The 17,352-nt window shown below is 41.7% G+C and overlaps 1 protein-coding gene across 1 annotated transcript in view; it reads right to left on the bottom strand.

Moving 5' to 3' along the window:
• The window catches only part of adam10a (ADAM metallopeptidase domain 10a), a 122,260-nt gene that overhangs the window by 66,333 nt on the left and 38,575 nt on the right, over positions 1 to 17,352 (bottom strand). The window lies entirely within an intron of this gene.

The raw sequence follows: 17,352 nt of genomic DNA, 5'->3' as shown, positions 1-17,352 counted from the left end.
GGTGTCTTTGTGTGCACTGTGCAGGACACAAAAATAAAATAATCAATCAATCAATCATGGGGAGTACTCTCAGTCGGTGGTACGGTAGTTGTCAAGATGCACAGGGCTCGGACCATTATACTGTAGCTGTTTCAAGGACGAGCTGAACTATAACAAGATAGGCTGTAACATAAACAATAGCTACTATATCAGGGCTAGCGGAGACATCTAGGCTCTTACAAGCTACCAAATATCTTAACGTATTATATCAGTATTATAAGTGATGGTATAATATAAAGTTTAGATATAAGCAACCATAATAACAATATAGTTATAACAGTATAACTGGGGACCCCCACAAAACAATCTTGTTGGAACTGGGACCCGCAAAATAATCATGTTTGAACTGGGGAGCCGCCAAAATATTCATATTTGAACTGGGGACCCCCCACCCTGACAAGTACTTTGCTTCTTTCTTATGTAATATTTGACAATTTGGCCAATGGTATTAAAAATAATCTTAAAAGTCACATTAGAGATGTGCGTACTTCGTATAGTATATACATATTCGGTGCACCTACACCTCACACCAGACACCTGGCAGCGAAATTAGGCCGATTATCATACTTTCTAAATATAGCTCAGTATTTTTAGAGCTTTGACAACAGAAGACAGCTGTGTTTTTGGTGAGCCTTTACCGGCATCCTTGACTTCTTTGCAATCAAAGGCAAAGTGAACATATAAGAGGAAGCTGCAGAATGGTCACTCCCACACAGGGTGACTTATTCTCTACAATAGTTATTTTCAATGGTGCGAACATCTCCTACAGTACATCTGGTTTTGTCTGTTTGTACTGTATGTACAGTATGTATGTATGTATGTACGTACGTACGTACGTACGTACGTACGTACGTACGTATGCATGTATGTATGTATGTCCCAAACTTGGCTCATTTGAAAAGCCTTGCGGGACACTTAATGAAATGAACTCATAAAAAGCACCACTCACTTCACACTGGCTGTGACTTTTTTATTTACATGTACTAAATGACAAATGAAGTTAAGACCTACCACTTAAGCCCTACTGTATTTCATCATTTTAAAATTGTTCAAAAATAGCAGAAATAGCCAAACAAGCTTAGCCGAACTAAGCTCTCAGAGTTTCACAATACAACACGTTGTGAGCTTGTACGTATATCGTCTATTTGTATATTAGCTATATTCAATGCCGTAGCTACAGTCAGTATGCACTGCTGTCGCCAAGTAGTTGCTTATCAATTCACTGCAATACTTACTGTACATGGTTAAACACTAATACAACAGCCATAATTCATGTACTGGACTTTATTTAAGCTATAACGAATACAAACCCAGGATTCAGGATTTGGGACACCTGGTCATTCAGGACTCTGCCGAATATTTGGGGACATCTGACCATAAATAATACACCGTCACCCACACTTGCCAGGCTCTCAGTGCTCCATAAACCACCCTACTGCCCAGGGGTGTCGCACCAAATTCTGGGCCCGGGTACAAGGATTCACTGTGGGGCCCCTGTGCTTTAACTATTGAAAAATAGCAGATATACAAGCTCACAGCGCGGCACCGAGTGCCGCGCTGCGAGCTTGTAGATCTGCTATTTTTGAAAAATCATGAAAATCTTTGAATATTTCAAATCCTTCTAAGGTTTTTTGAAAAATCTATGTTTCGATGTCAGTGGAGCTCAAAACTTTACATGTGAAGGACCCCCAAAAATGATATGTATTTGGCCACGGACCCCCATCTCAAAATATTTAGTTCCAGGAACACCCCAGAAGCAAAATTTTAGTTACAAATGTTCGCTTAAAAAAATACATATATTCAAAGATTTGCACACATTTTCACGACTTTTCAAAAATAGCAGATCTACAAGCTCGCAGCGCTGCACTCGGTGCCGCGCTGTGAGCTTGTATATCTGCTATTTTTCAATAGCTAAAGTTATTAGGGCCCCTCCACCTTGGGCCCTGGTAACTCAGTCCCACTTTCCTACCCCTTGTGACGCTCCTGCTCCTGCCACAAACCCTCCCACTCTGTTCAGTCCCTGCACGTCCTCTATGCATATCCCAAACTGCTAACAGCCCCACTGGGAGAAGCATGGATGTGCCTGGCCTCCACTTTAATGTGTAACAGTAGCACCCAGGGTGCATGGTTGTTTGCAGGGCAGCTGAGCTGTACGTATAAATCATCTGGATCAGCTCCATATATCTGGCTAGTTTTCCACTACTTTTCATGCATCATCAAATCCACAAAGGGAATGAGTGGGGACGTCCACGTGATCGATGCCCGTGTGTTGGCATCGAATAGCACAGGTTTGCAGGGTCCTGGTGTCTGTGGAATGTTCACTGAAACTCCTCCAAATGATCTAGAATGCTGCAGCACGCTTGGTCTTCAACCAGCCAAAATGTTCACGTCTCCCCCCCTTCAACACTCCCTCCGCTGGCTCCCAGTACTGCCCACAAAGAGTACAAAACAGAGTATGGCACCCCCATACCTCCAAAGCCTACAACCCCACTCACTCGGATCAAGGCAGCTTTCTGAGCATTCCCTAAAACATCCGCTCCATCGCTGACTATTAAGAGCATCTGCGAAATGCCTAAATATGAGCATCTGCGAAATGCCTAAATATTACCAGTAAGACTCCCTAATCGGGAGATAAGCGACCGTCACGTCGCCATACACAAACTTTAGAAGGCAATCGTAGCCAATCAGGAGGGAATATGGGAAATCCATGTTCATGACATGACTTTAGAGATACTGTGTAGTGTGTACAGCTTTGCGTGATTTTAGGGCAAAGTGTGTAGGAGCAGTGTTCAAAAATCGGCTTGATGGTGCGCTAGAAAAGGGGCATGTGAGAAATCTGGGACGGAGGTTGTGATTTGTCATCAAATTCGCGTGATTTAGGCCAAAATCAGCAGTGTCCAAAAATGTGATATTATTAATTATTTTTTATCATCCCCCCATATACAGTAGACCTACAGTTAATTGAATGAAGTGTTTTTTGAGTAACCCGACAGCACTAGAAGCTCAGCATAGAAGTCACTTCAGAGAGCAGGCAGCATGGCCAACAAGTTCATCCATTAAAAGTGTTGTGCCTTGGAAGCAGTGGGCGGGATCAGCATGTTTTCCAGATCACAGTGAGTTAATCCTTCCGCTCCAGAAGGTAGGAGGCGGTGAGGTGGGGCTGGTAAGGAGAAAGCATGCCGCCTCTCTTTCTGTGGGGATTTGGTTTAGCGCTGTTGTTCATAATGTTGGATGGCTTGAAGACGGGGTGAGATAGAGGTGAGGTAATGCACTCCGCTCTTTTCGTTAGAGTGATTACATGTCACACTTCTCGTACACTGATAATAAAAGAACATGATGACTGGAGAGGAGCAATGCTTTACTCCTCTCGCTCCTACGCATAATTTCACCCTCAGACCGAGGTCGTCCTTATTTGTTTTGAACCCTCATTTTGTTCCATATTATACTATAAACACTCACTAATGGAGCACATTTACATAGCGTCTCTGTCGGATGGAAACCTCATATGCCACTGTTACTTTTCAGGATTCAAATTTATAAGTACCAAAAGTAGCAGATCTACAAGATTTGTTTTTGGGGCTTTAGACTGCCAGGAAATGGGGGAGAGAGATGGGGAGTGACAAGCAGCAAAGGTCGTCAGGTTCAGGATTCAAACCAGCGACACGCTGTTAGGCATCAGAGCCTATGTGGTATGCGCCTGGACCGCAAGGCCAGCGAGCGCCCCTACTTTAGACACTTTTGTGTGACTATATATAGTATATATATAGTATAGTCAAGTGGGACATTACTTTACCCAAAGTAAAACATTGGAGATACAGTAAGAGGTTTCTGCCCGACAGCACAGCAACGACATACAGTAAGAGATAATGTACAAGTGAAAATGTGAGGTGGTCCTTCCTTTCCGGGGTTTATTTTCTAACTTGGCCTCACTATTACTCCTAGGAGTCCTGTGACTCTGTGGAGCAGGCACAGGTGCTCTTGACTAGAGCGGAGACTGAGTGTGCAATGCCAAGGTAGGTCTTGGGCAAAATGCCAAGTAAACAGAGGTTATTATCGCCTATATAACATTCTCGCCTGGCTAGCCACCTCTAATAACAACAGGACAATACCTGGTCCCATGTGTCAACTCGACAGTCGTCAGAGCTAGACGTGTGAAAGCATGGCCAGTATGCTCAGCTTCTTCTCTGTGACTGTAGAATCCCTTCTCCTTAGGGGTTGGTGATATGGTGATAAATATTGTTGAGACGATACGTCTCCATGATATTCCTTTTCAGAGATATCGTATATATTGTGATACAATGAGGGAGCCTTATAAAAAATCTTGTTGAATTGTTAATACAGAGATTCATTGCAGAACTCATTTAAACCTGCATTTTGATTTTGAGGCCTACTGGTCTAAATGGTCTGTTACTCCCTTTTATTTTAGTTTTGTGGTTGTACTGTTAAGGAACTTGAAAAATAACCATAAAAACCAACATGAAAAAGAATCGTGATAAGATTGTGTATCGTGATACAGCTTGGAGAAATATCATGATATTGTATTTTTCCATATCGCCCACCCCTACTTCTCCTTGCGAATGCTAGACCCTGAAGTCTGCATTGCAGAAGTCCCTGGATGGCTACACCAGAGTGTCATGTAGTAGTACTACTAAACATCAGTCAAGTCAAGTCAAATGTACTGTATTTATATAGCACATTTAAAACAACAGCAGTTGACCCAAAGTGCTTTCCAGAGACAAGAACGACAAATAGACCATAGTCTGTCAGTATGAGCAGTATGCCTTTTTATTGTCTGTTTTTACTGTATGAATTATTGTGTGGACCCCAGGAAGACTAGCGACCACTTGTGGAAGCTAATGGGGATCCTAATAAAGAATAAAGAATAAAGAATGCCTTCCACAAACACCAGGAGACTCCTAGCATCGATCGCGAGGGTATCCCACCCAGGGAGCAGGTAGGGGTTCAGTGTCTTGCTCGTGGACACTTTGGGCCGAGGTTCAAACCGGTAACCTTCTGATGACCTTCTGATTATCATCAGACAGCCACTCAGCAGCCATAAACGACGATACTTTTCTATTGGTTGAATATTAATAAAACCCAACAGACACACTTAACCACTTTCAAGTTGCAGTCTATTTTATAGGCAACGCGTAACAATGCGACACGTGAGCTGGTGGAGCAGTTATTACATTTTCCGCAACACTGTCATGCGACATAGTATAAAATAGGAAATTCTTTATGAAAAACTAAAAACAAACAAACAAACAAACAAACATAACAAGATAAAATATTGAGAATGATAAAAAGGTTTATGCCAGGATGGGCCATACAGGATATGGCAGCTTCAATACAAAAATGGTCGTAGCACGCCCAGGAGTGAGTGAACACGTCTTTGTCTCATAAATTAAGATTACACAATACAAAAACATTACTAATATTGTGATGAAACACACACACACAATCTTTATACTGTACCAAAGGTTACTAAGGCACTGGAATATGACCAACTTATCCTAAAGTACTGTCAATTGATGGAAACAGCTTTTGGCAAACAAACAAATAATGTAATCCAAAGCCAAGTACAATTATAGTCTAGTTTGTTAGCAGACGTTCTTATGCAGTGCGAGATGGGAGAGTAACAACAGAGTAACAGTCACGTAAGTAGAATGAGGAGAGAACAATGTAGTGCCTCAAAGAATCTAGGATACCAGGTAAACAATGAACCTCTAGCAAACATAGTATTTTAAACGAGTCGATTAGGTTGATTGTGTCTAAGTACAGCAGCGCCGTTACAAACATATCAAATTCAGGTTATTTCTGTGCCCGTAGGTATGGTATAATTAGGCTATTTGAGAGACCGTATTGTGACATACTGCTCATGGTTTTGGTTTAGTATTGTGCTGTATAAAATGTGCTATTGTGACAACCTCTATTCATGAGTCTCATTGAAATAGACTCAGCCGAGTATGGGACCACACCCAGTGAAGAATGTATTTGTGAGCCTTCCAAGGGCTTGAAGATAATACTTAAAGGGGCACTCCACCACTTTTCAACCTATGTTCATATAATTGGTCCTCACTCAAAAATAGCTTTTATTTTTTATGGAGGAGGGCTGTGGGCAGGTCAGAAACCCATCGTCTTGTGACATCATCAATTGCCAATCCAGCTTATAGAAACTGCAGGCTTTCTATTCCTGAAAAGTTGCAATTTTAAAGTGGAAGCCATTGTTCTCGCGATAATAAAAATCTAAATGTCACAAAATCTCGGTGGCACCGAACAGCCGAATTAATGGCGGTACCCCCCCCCCCCCCCCCCCCCCGAACTTCTGAAGGAAGCCGAACCGAAATACATTTGTCTCTAAAAGTGGAGTATGAATCGGCCCTTTCATAGTTTCATTTTCCAGGAGGCTGTTTCAGAGGTTTTAGACGGAGTATCTTTGTAAGATATTCTAAGATATACCGTATAAGTACAGGCTGCACAGAGGGCAGGGCTCCACACAATCCAAACAAATCCCACGTTCCACCCGCTTTGGTAACACGATATAACGCTGTGTCAGGCTACCTAACGCAAGCCGTGGTCCATTGTAGTACTTTCTGAGGGCCTCATTGAGAGAGAGACACATACGAACGCTTGTCTCTCTGTCCTTTTTTTTCACTCTGAGCATTGCTGAAAGACAATAGTCTTCCTAGTCCCAGGAGTCTACATCAGGTATGGGACCAAAACAAAGAACAGACAACCAATCATTCACCACATGAAACTACAGTAAGGCTTCAACAGTGGGTCTGAGACTCCAAGGGGGTCCTCAGAGCTACTACAGGGGGACACCAAATCTTTATTTGTGGGGGGGACCATTTGCAGAAAATAACCGATCTACAAGCTCACATACAACGCCTTGGTCGGCTATTTTCAGTAAAAGAGGTTTGGTGTAGAGGGAAAACGAGCAGACCAAGAACAGAGTATTGAGGGTTTAAGTGATAACATCTCTGAAAATACACATGAACATGAATGTTGGCACTGATGATAGTGCTGTCAAACAAGTCCATGAAGCTATGAAATCCATGAAAAGGCTTAATCTGCAACACGATTGTATACAACTAGAGGGTCGCGGCCCTTCGGGCCGCTCACATCTAGTTAAAAAAAAAAAAAAAAAAGTAAAAAAAAAAAAAAGAAATTGGGGGGGGGGGGGGCGGACTATTTTATACAGAGGCAAAATATGAGGGTAATAACGAATACAACTGTATACAGAGGTTTGGAAACGACATCTTGCAAAGGTGACATGGGTGTTTGAATTTTTAAGCTATATTTAGTACATATGTAGTACATCTTGGCCAAGTGGTTTGGTATTTAAGTTAGCGATACATGACCCGGAAGTAGATCACTTACTCTTTTGTAATATAAAGATACATGTAATGTAATGGGGGGTGTTTGCTTCATCTCTCTCTCAGCTAGGGGGTCCTTGGCCTGAAAAACATTGAAGCTAAGGAGTAAAGCTGAGGCAGATCACAGAGACATTTGAGCTGTGGTAGAAGAAGGCAGCAGTTTTTCTATTTGCACGCCTGTTTGGGGCCATAAAAAATAAAACACTGAAAACGCTGAAAAGTATAATCGATTGGTGGAAACTCAAAATCATGACTTTGCTTATATCTCAGTGTCAGTCTACAGGATGTAGGGGTGGGGATGGGGGCATCAAACAATATTATCGGCTGTCGGGTGGAAAAATGTCCAAAACTGTTACTTTTCAGAATTCAAATTCAAAAATAGCAAAGTTAAAATATGGAGAGTTTTATATATAGAGACGTTTCTGCCCGACAGCAACGTTATCTTAAATCATGCAGGCTAGGTCAAGCAAGTGCTCAACAGATATAACCTGAAAAAACACTAACTGTTCAGCAGCCCTGCAAAAACAGCAAATCACCCACAAACCTCCCACCAAAACATTAGGGACCTAATCCCTCCCAACACAAAAAACAGACATAATCACCAATCCATGATTATTTTCAATCCTATGCTTTACTATCACCAGTGGTGGAAGATAAATACTCAGATTTCCGTCTCTGTCGGGTGGAAACCTCATATGTGCAAAACTGTTTGGCATAAATATTGTATTCAGTACATCTGACTGCTTGTATTGACTGATGAAAAATGTGCCATGTTGTGCAATAATATAGAAAAATGTGATGCATCGCAATACATCGTATAATCGAATCGAAATTGAAACCTGGTGAATGGTAATCGAATTGAATCGTGTGGGCAGCGCCAATGCCAATACTGTCGTATCCGGCTGTCTGTATCCGGCCGACAGTACAAAGGCAGGCCCTTTAGCCAAAGAGGGAGCAGCGTTCTCGGTGAGATCACCACCAACAAGTGTGACCTGATATAAATAACAAGTTGGCACCTCGACAGAGTGCCAACTTGCCCACCCACATACATACAGACAGCACTCATCACCCTAGTCTAGTTCACCTACTGTTTGCCTATTATATGACCAAAACAGGAATGCTATGGTTCATGTGGTTAAATGCTTGGTGATCTCAGAAAGTGTCTTAAAAAGACAGAAAAGTACCGTAGCCAAAGTGCCAAAGTTTTATTGTTGGACACAGAGATTAATTACCAACGTTTCGGCAGTACAACTGCATCCTTCAGGGTATGGGTTAAATGCTTGGTGATAACAGCAGCTGGCCCATATACACTGCTGGGAGAGGAAAATACAACATGTTTTCATGGTTCATCACTATGCAAAACAAAAAGTGCAATTCAGCAAACTGATATTTAATTTAATGGGGGAAGGTTTACAGTCACCATCAATGAGACTGTTGGTTGTGCTCTTTAGATCAAAGGTCTGCATAACCTACTTTAATAACGCTGCTGTCAGCCAGAAACCTCTTATCTCCATATTCTCATTTTTTTGTGTGTTTTTCCGTAAAATAAACGCTTTACTTCAGTGGTTCTCAACCGGTGGTCCAGAGACCACCAGTGGTCCTTGAGGAGGTTCCAGGTGGTCCCCAGCTAAATGATGGAGAGTTGGTAACCAAATGGACCCGTACACTCTCAAGAGTAACATTATTATTAATCATCTGCATTACTTAATTTACAAGAAGTCTACACAATTGGAGAATGTAGAAAGTGTGGTGTAATCTCTCTCTCATCAATACAGCGTGGAATGGAGTCTTGGGTTTGAGAGGCTAAATCTCATCCAATTGTGGTCCGCGGCTCAAATGCCGAATAAATAACGGACCTTGATATGAAAGAGGTTGAAAACCACTGCTCTACTTGATCATACTACAGCTTCACACAAAAGTAGCAGATCTGCAAACAAAACAAAATATTTTCAAATATCCGATGCATATACGTAGGTTTTTAAAGTGCTCATGTGGCTTAATAAATCGCTTCTTTTGGGTTTGTTTTCATAGACGTGGCAACACTGGCAGGAACCTATAGCAGGAGATTGTATACAGTCAACTAAAAATACAAAGTCATGCATTTCCTTCTGGATAAGAAGAACCATCATGAATCCTGATTAGGAATATTTGATTTGTGACCGTCACTGTGGAGCTGCTAAAGCCTCGCGAGGCATTATCCAGCCAAAATCTAGGTATGGATTCTGAGAAGGCCGTGTCTAATTACTTTCAAAGCTACTCATGGCCATTGGCCACCATGACTGAGGACAATGATGGATTTAAATTTGGACAGAACTGTCACCTGAGTTTCAAAGTCGGATGCAGTGAGTAGTAACTGCTATACTGTATGAGGCCAAAATGTTTGCAAGCATGTAGGAGGTTATTAATTAAGCTGATGTGGCTTCTATTTGAGGTTTTCTTTAGACCACCAAGCTTCTGATTATAATCATATTATTGCAATGTGCAGATTGCTTTAGAAAGCAGACACCATAAGCACACTGAAATTACATTTACACTGCACAGCGAATGCTCCTGTACACACACACACACACACACACACACACACACACACACACACACACACACACACACACACACACACACACACACACACACACACACACACACACACACACACACACACACACACACACACACACACACACACACACACACACACACACACACACACACACCCCTCACAATGTAAAATGTAAAGCAAAGTATATGTAGTACATTCCTGTTTAGTCTTAAACTGAACAGTCTATTTGAACATATGTATTTTTACATTGTTGAGCGAGAAAACAATGCTGCCCATTAAGCAAAAATCATCTGTGGACCACCAAAAAATCATACGGGGACCCCCCTGGGGGTCCTGAGTCTGACACACAGGTTGAGAATCACTGGTCTAGGAAATTGGGATCGCTCATCAGACCCAAAAGCCTGGCGTGGGGTCGGGGCTGTAGCGTTCTCTACAGATGGACTCTGCCTGTGACCAGTGTACCGTGGCTGATGCATGGTGCGAGGTCTGTCTAGTTATGAGAGGAAATAGATGAAGTCATGAGGTCATATTGATTGTTAGAGGAGCCATTAATAAAGGGAGGAGAGGCCAGTGACTGTAATGGGTTCAACCAGGATGAAAAACAAGCGTTGTGTTTTAAAGTCTTATATCATGTCTGTGTTGCAGTGGCTGGTTGGGTTGAAAGCCACGCTTCCTCTTGGCATTATTACTCACTCCCGCCCTGTCCCGCTATTCACTTTCACTCTGACACCATCGCTTTGGTGTTAACAGCTTTCTTAACTTTTCTGCTCTTTCTCAAACTCCTTTACTTCCTCTTCTGTTTCTACTTCATACCAAGCCTTCATCATACGGTACCCCCACCCGTCTCCTCTGACCTTCCCCTTAACCACTATCTCAACAACAGAAAAAGGTTTTTAAAATGTTTGACAATCACCTATAATGGCATAACCAAAATAGGGACAGCAGGTCGAAAGGGGTTAAACTCAGGGAAATATCTCACCCTCTCAAGTGGGCTCTCAGTTATACCTCAACTAAACAGTAGAAAGTAACCACTTTAACCATATTTCTTTATACTTTGGCTATTCAAAAATAGCAGATATACAAGCTCACAGAGTGCATGAACATTTTATGTCACGTTTCACATGGACACAGTATGTTAAAAAGCACACAATTTAACTGATGGACTGGAAGCAAGTCAAATCACCCCTCATGTTTAGAGCGAACCAGGCTGTATGGAGCACAGGTAAAAGATTACATTTAGCCACAAACCATGACAGCAGAGGGTCACAGGGAAAAAGGTGGTTGTTCTTGCCAATTCTCTGATCCCCCTGACAGAATGGACCCGTCCCTGTAACCTTGAGATGGAGCAAAGCTAGTTGATGTGAAAGCGCTGGCATGGCCTATTTAAATAGGCCATGCCAGCCTTTTCTGTCCAAAACCATAGCACAATCAACAGGAAGTATGAGTGACATGATGGTCAGTGATCACAGAACACCCCCAAAATACTGTTCTTGTAGAACAGGAGTGGGCAACAACTTCTTTTTAATCTATTATTGTTTGATGCGCAAACAACTTGCATCTCCAGATAGTCAGAAGTGTTGCCATTATTTATATCAAAGTAGTTAGTGACTCATTCTTTGTTTGGGTTTATTATTAAATTATCGTCTTATTATTATAATTACAGGCATATAATAATAAAAGCCATGAAAGCAAAAGCAATGGTGGATTTCACCGTCTGGCTACTAGGTAGGCCTAATCATGCCAGCCTTGGAAAGCCACTGAGTGATCATGTGCCCAGTTCTAAACAATTTACCATTTCACAGTTTTCACTGCCAGCTACGTTTGTGAAAAACCAAGACTCTTTCTCTCCGTGTAGAGATGAGTAATCATTCTTAGAACCTTATTCCCTTGTTAGTGACATATGCCAGACATTTGTCTGGGCGGTGGGCTCTGTTACTCTACACTCTAGTCTTACAGGCTTACATGAGACTGCAAAGGCTCAAACCAGACATTTTAGATGGTTGAAAAGTGTTGAACTTGATAGAAAATAAATGACTTCTTTTAGCTCCACTGCTCCACTTGTACCGTACTATGCTGTTATGTTATATACGATAGCCAAGAAGCAGTCAGGGAAACATGGCTTTAGAATTTTGATCCATCGGTACAATCAATAGATGGCTGATTACACTGCGTGTGAGTAATATCTGTGGAATGTTCCCCCTCCCACCTGAGGGCTAATCTGTGGTGGAGAGTATGACTGAACTCCTCTGTTTGCCTGGTTAGAGAATGGGTCATATGCACCTCATGTGATGCCCTGTTCTTTGCCTTTTACACCCTGTTTGAAGAACAGGAGGATAATAATGTGGACTCGCGCACATTTCCATGGGTTTTAACTCATGACGGAATCCTCTCAGCTGCTTTGAGTGCCCCTGGGGGGAGGTGATGGTGTGTGTGTGTGTGTGTGTGTGTGTGTGTGTGTGTGTGTGTGTGTGTGTGTGTGTGTGTGTGTGTGTATGTGAGCGCGCGCGTGTGTGAGCGCGCGCGTGTGTGTGTGCCTGTGTGCGTGCATGCGCACGTTTCTGAGAGTGGTTATAAATCCTCATAGTCATTAGCCTGCTCAGTGCTCACCCTATTGTGTTTGTGATAGTCTGTTATCCTATGCCTATACAGTATATGATACACTAGACTAGAATACTTTGAAGTCTGACGCTGTCTCACATCTAAATACAATTTAAGTTACAGTAACAGAGTTATTGCATAGAGCAGATGATCCAACATTATCCTGGGAGTACATAACAAACACAATTATGTCTGGCATTGGTCCTGTGAGAAGTGATTGTCAGCGTAAAGCCCAGTTAAGCAAAATTCACATTAAGCGAATACACGGATGGTCACAAAAAGATACTGCTCTCTCTTACACTTTCAGTGTCTTCAAATCTTCTAGTTGTACATGATATATTATAAACTGAATGAAACAAAGTGACAACAAACACAAATGCACATCATCAATCTCTGCCAGGTGGAAACCTTGTATGTCCAAAACTGCCACTTTTCAGGGTTCAAATAAAAATAAACATAAAAAAGTAGCAGATCTAACAGCTCAAAAAGGGGCCCTTTGCAACACGTTTCGAGCTTGTGGATCTGCTACTTCTGATGCTTTTGCGTGACGCTGTAGTATGGCTGGGTGTTAATTTACAAAAATAGGGAGATAAGCGGTTTCTGCCCGACAGCAACAATATAACGATACAAGTAAATGGAAATAAAGGAGCAATCACTGAGTAGCAAATGGCTTTGTTGGCATCAATCAGCCATCTGAGGTGTCTTTGTTGCTTTCAGCCGCCAGCATGGAGTGAATTACGTTGTTGTGGTTTTGCTAAATTTATGAATAAAAGTACAACAGAGGCCTGCACTCTGGAGAGCCGACGCACCACTTATGAGAACAGAGGACAATATTGTAGTGCGAGGTGAAAACACAGTGTAAAAGCAAAAATATAACGATACAATCATTGACAGGGCTTCTTTTTTAATATTGACAGGGCTTCTTTTTTAATATTATGTTCAGCCCTGTGTTCTCTCAAATACACAAGGCTGAGGGAACACATAGGCATGACCCCACATGAACCCACTTGTGACCCCAGGGTCACAAGTGCCCACATGAACCCACTTGTGACCCCAGGGTCAAGTTCACAACACACAAAACATGATGGGCAGCATTCTTATGTTTGTGATTTCAGGACTAGGCAAGGTATCTGCACATTTCTAAAGCAACAAATACATACAGGATTTGTTCTGACCTCTCTTCATTGGCTTCCAGTCCAATCGATTTTAAGCTTTTAATGTTTGTTTTTAAAGCTAGAAATGGGCTTGACCCCCTTTCCTCGCTGACCTTATTCAGGACTACACTTCACCCAGACCAGGTTGGCCGACCAGCTGCTGCTGGTTGTGACCAGGTCAAAGACCTGAGGAAATGAAGCCTTTGCAGGAAATAGCCTGCCGCTTAACATTATAGAGCCTCCCAGTCCATAGAAACTTTTAAATCATTACTGGAGACATATCTTTTCTGGACTTTGAGAACAGCTGAAACTGGTACCCCAGGACCATAGATTCCACCTCAACATTTTCTGCTGTGTATTTCAACTTGTATTCAATTATCTCTGCATGTACTTACTGTATGTGTATATTCTGTTGTTCTCTTGCTGTGTTGTATAGCACTTTAGTTGGCTTCTGTAATTTTAAATGTACGTTATGAATACAATTTGAGTGGCCAGCTGCCGCACTGTGAGCTTGTACATCTGCTATTATTGAAATGATTCAAAACATATCAAAAAGGTTTGGAAACTTTTGAATAATTAAGATTTTCCTTCTACATAAATCTTCTCTCTTCTGGGGGTCCCTGGCACTTTTCAGATGGGGGTCCGCGGGCCAAATACATATCAATTTGGGGGTCCTTGACACAAAAGAATTTGAGAACCACTGTGGTAGACAATGGCTCAACTTCACCGGAGCTCCATGGAGAGCCTCAAGCTCACCAGGACCACAACCCAGTGATGCAGGGCGCACCATGGCCGCCATCACTGTACAGGAGAGGAGGGTGCTAGATGGCTTGACCTCGCCCAACACTGCCCTGGGAAATCTTTTTAGTACAAAGCCAAAAAGGCAAACAGAAATATATTTGTATTCATATATTCCTGTGTTCATTGGCAAAAACACAATTAAATCGTTAATCGCGATTATTTAAGCGACAATTAATCATCGAGTAAAATGTCATAATGGTGGCCAACACATGGTCATAATGGTGGTACCAACACATAAGAGGTGTAGAGTAAGTAAATCCTCAATGAGAAAGTCTCCCGTAATAAAACACAACAACACTTACGTTTGGCAGCAATCAACTCCACTTACATTAACAGGATAAAAATCGTAAAACAAGTCGTGGAAATAGTTGTCAGTCAAATAATCAAATAAAATGTTACGGTAAGGTTATATCGGGTAAAATGTTGCGGTAAGGTTAAAATGGGGTACATTCATCCATGTTGCCATAACAAATCTGATCCCAACCTGTGAAAATAAAGACGATTTGTTGTGCAAACTAGAAATTCCTGAAAAGCCTACACAGTATAACTCCTGGGTGTTAATCTAACTCTCTCAAAGTTAAATTGAAATTGAGGATTTTACAGTGTAGTGATTTGTCTGAGTGTGTAGATTTTAGTTTTGTGTTGGCATGACCTGACCAGCCTGGTTACTTACTGTAGCCTAATTAAGACACACTGTGCAACGGAAAGAGATGGTTCGGATTTATGCTTTTGAACATTGGTGAGCATCAAAGAAAAGTCTACACAGTGACAGATTCATTATATCGTTGCTGTCTAATCTCCATATTCTAAATATGTTTTTGTGGTTTTTTTTTTCATTAATGAACGAGTCTCACTAAACTATGTATAAGTCAGGCGGTGAAAGGCGGTTTTGGACATACAAATATTAATTTATAAATATAGACAATCAGGAACAGAGACATTAATAGTAAGGAGGGAGGAGTGGAGGACTTCTAACAACTCTCTTCTCATAATCTGGAACTGAAACTGAGTATCAGAGCAATTCAGTGATAAAGGATTATTATTCTTAGGTCATAGTTCCTCAATAACATTCTGACCATGAAGCAAATATAGTGGTGTACCACACCCAGTGGCAAGAGAGGTGTTGTGCTTTACAACACATTGGAGCCAGGCACCCTGTTGCACCAGCTAGACCTGAGGCCCATTCCAAAATGTCTTCCCTGAAAAGAACCTATGTAGCTACTGTACTATCAGTGCTGCTCAAACCTTTTCATGTAAAGGACCACCCAACATTATAGTATTTGGCCACGGACACGCCCCCATCTCAAAATAGTTTGTTCCAGCAACCTAGAAGCAATGAAAAATGTTCGCTCTAAAGAATACATAATTATATTCAAAGATTTGTACAAATTCTCAAGATTAAAAAAGGGCAGATCTACAAGCTATGAGCTTATATATCTGCTATTTTTTAATAGCCAAAGTATGACATATGGCTAAAATCTAAAACGACACAGATGCTGTCCCGTATTATTGAATGTGTTAAGTTCAAAGTAGCTTTGATTGAATTTGAATCTCAATGCATAGGAGCTGACCGGGGTCCCCCAAGGGTCTTCCTGAATGTTCAACTGCTGTACTTTCCCTGAATGTTCGCCTATCATCACATGTCCAGCATAGGGATGCGAGGGTTCATGTGTTTTATAAACCAGTTGCACCATAGAAGTGAGTTCCAACATATGGTTAGAATGTTACTTAAAATTTGACGCCAAACTGAGTTCCTGTCTTTTGGCACGACAAATAGCAAAAATCAAACCTCGGTTCGAAGTGGAGCGGTGTGTGTGTGTGTGTGTGTGTGTGTGTGTGTGTGTGTGTGTGTTTGTGCCTGCACAACAGCGCCCCTCCTTTAACTTGTGTGGCCACTCAAGGTATTGCCAGGCTACAGACATACCCAGCCAGCCAGCCACATAGCCAGCCAGCCAGCCACAGACATACCTGTCTATTGGGAGCGCTTTCACCGCTCCAAAAATAGCCTTGCAATACAATGCGTTGTGAGCTTGTAGATTAGCTATATTCACTGTTCATCCTACAACAAACTATATAGTGCTTATGTGGTTAGGACTGGAGACGTATGGAATAGTGTCTAAACAACACAAACGCTGCCAGCAGTGGGAGATATCTGGGCCTGTGATATCTGCATTGGCTCCCTCCCTCCAGTCCTGTGCAGCTACATTTCTCTTTCTGTTTTGTAATTACCCGTAATTAGTATCATCAGTCATTTTTGGGGACCGTTTGACAGAACAAAATGAATACCGCCCAACCCCCTGTCTGTAAAAGCATGTACATATTTTCATCGACTGTGGAAAAGCTGAGGAATAATAACTATTAGGAGTGATAGAAAATGCAATAAATAATTCTCAACAGTCCAAATTAAGAGACTAGAGGGTGAAATGACTGTGTGGCTATCAATTCAATAAGTCCAACACGCTCTTATAGGCAGCAGCAAAAAGCAACTAGATTAAACAATCTTTATGCATGGAGACCTTTGAGTAATATAATGGAGAATTGAGTAGTTGCGTGTTCTTTAGTGTTAATAGTTAATAGCCCTGCTAGTCGTTTCGGCAAGACAGTTTTAATGACAGTACTTTTTAACTGGGAATACGTAATAATACAGACAATTCCTGCGATACTCTTGAGCAGTGAAATAATAGAGGAAGGTTATGAAACAAAAACTAGAGAAATGGATTCAATTATTGCGGTAGTGGTAGAGTGGGTTGGAAACATGGGACATATTTTTGACATGGAAGGAGTTGACGGGGAGATAATAATAATGATTAAAAGTATTCTG

This window comes from Nannobrachium achirus (genome assembly GCF_963921795.1).
Source record: "Nannobrachium achirus genome assembly, chromosome: 7".
NCBI classification, from domain to species: domain Eukaryota; kingdom Metazoa; phylum Chordata; class Actinopteri; order Myctophiformes; family Myctophidae; genus Nannobrachium; species Nannobrachium achirus.
This window is presented reverse-complemented; position numbering and strand designations above follow the sequence as displayed.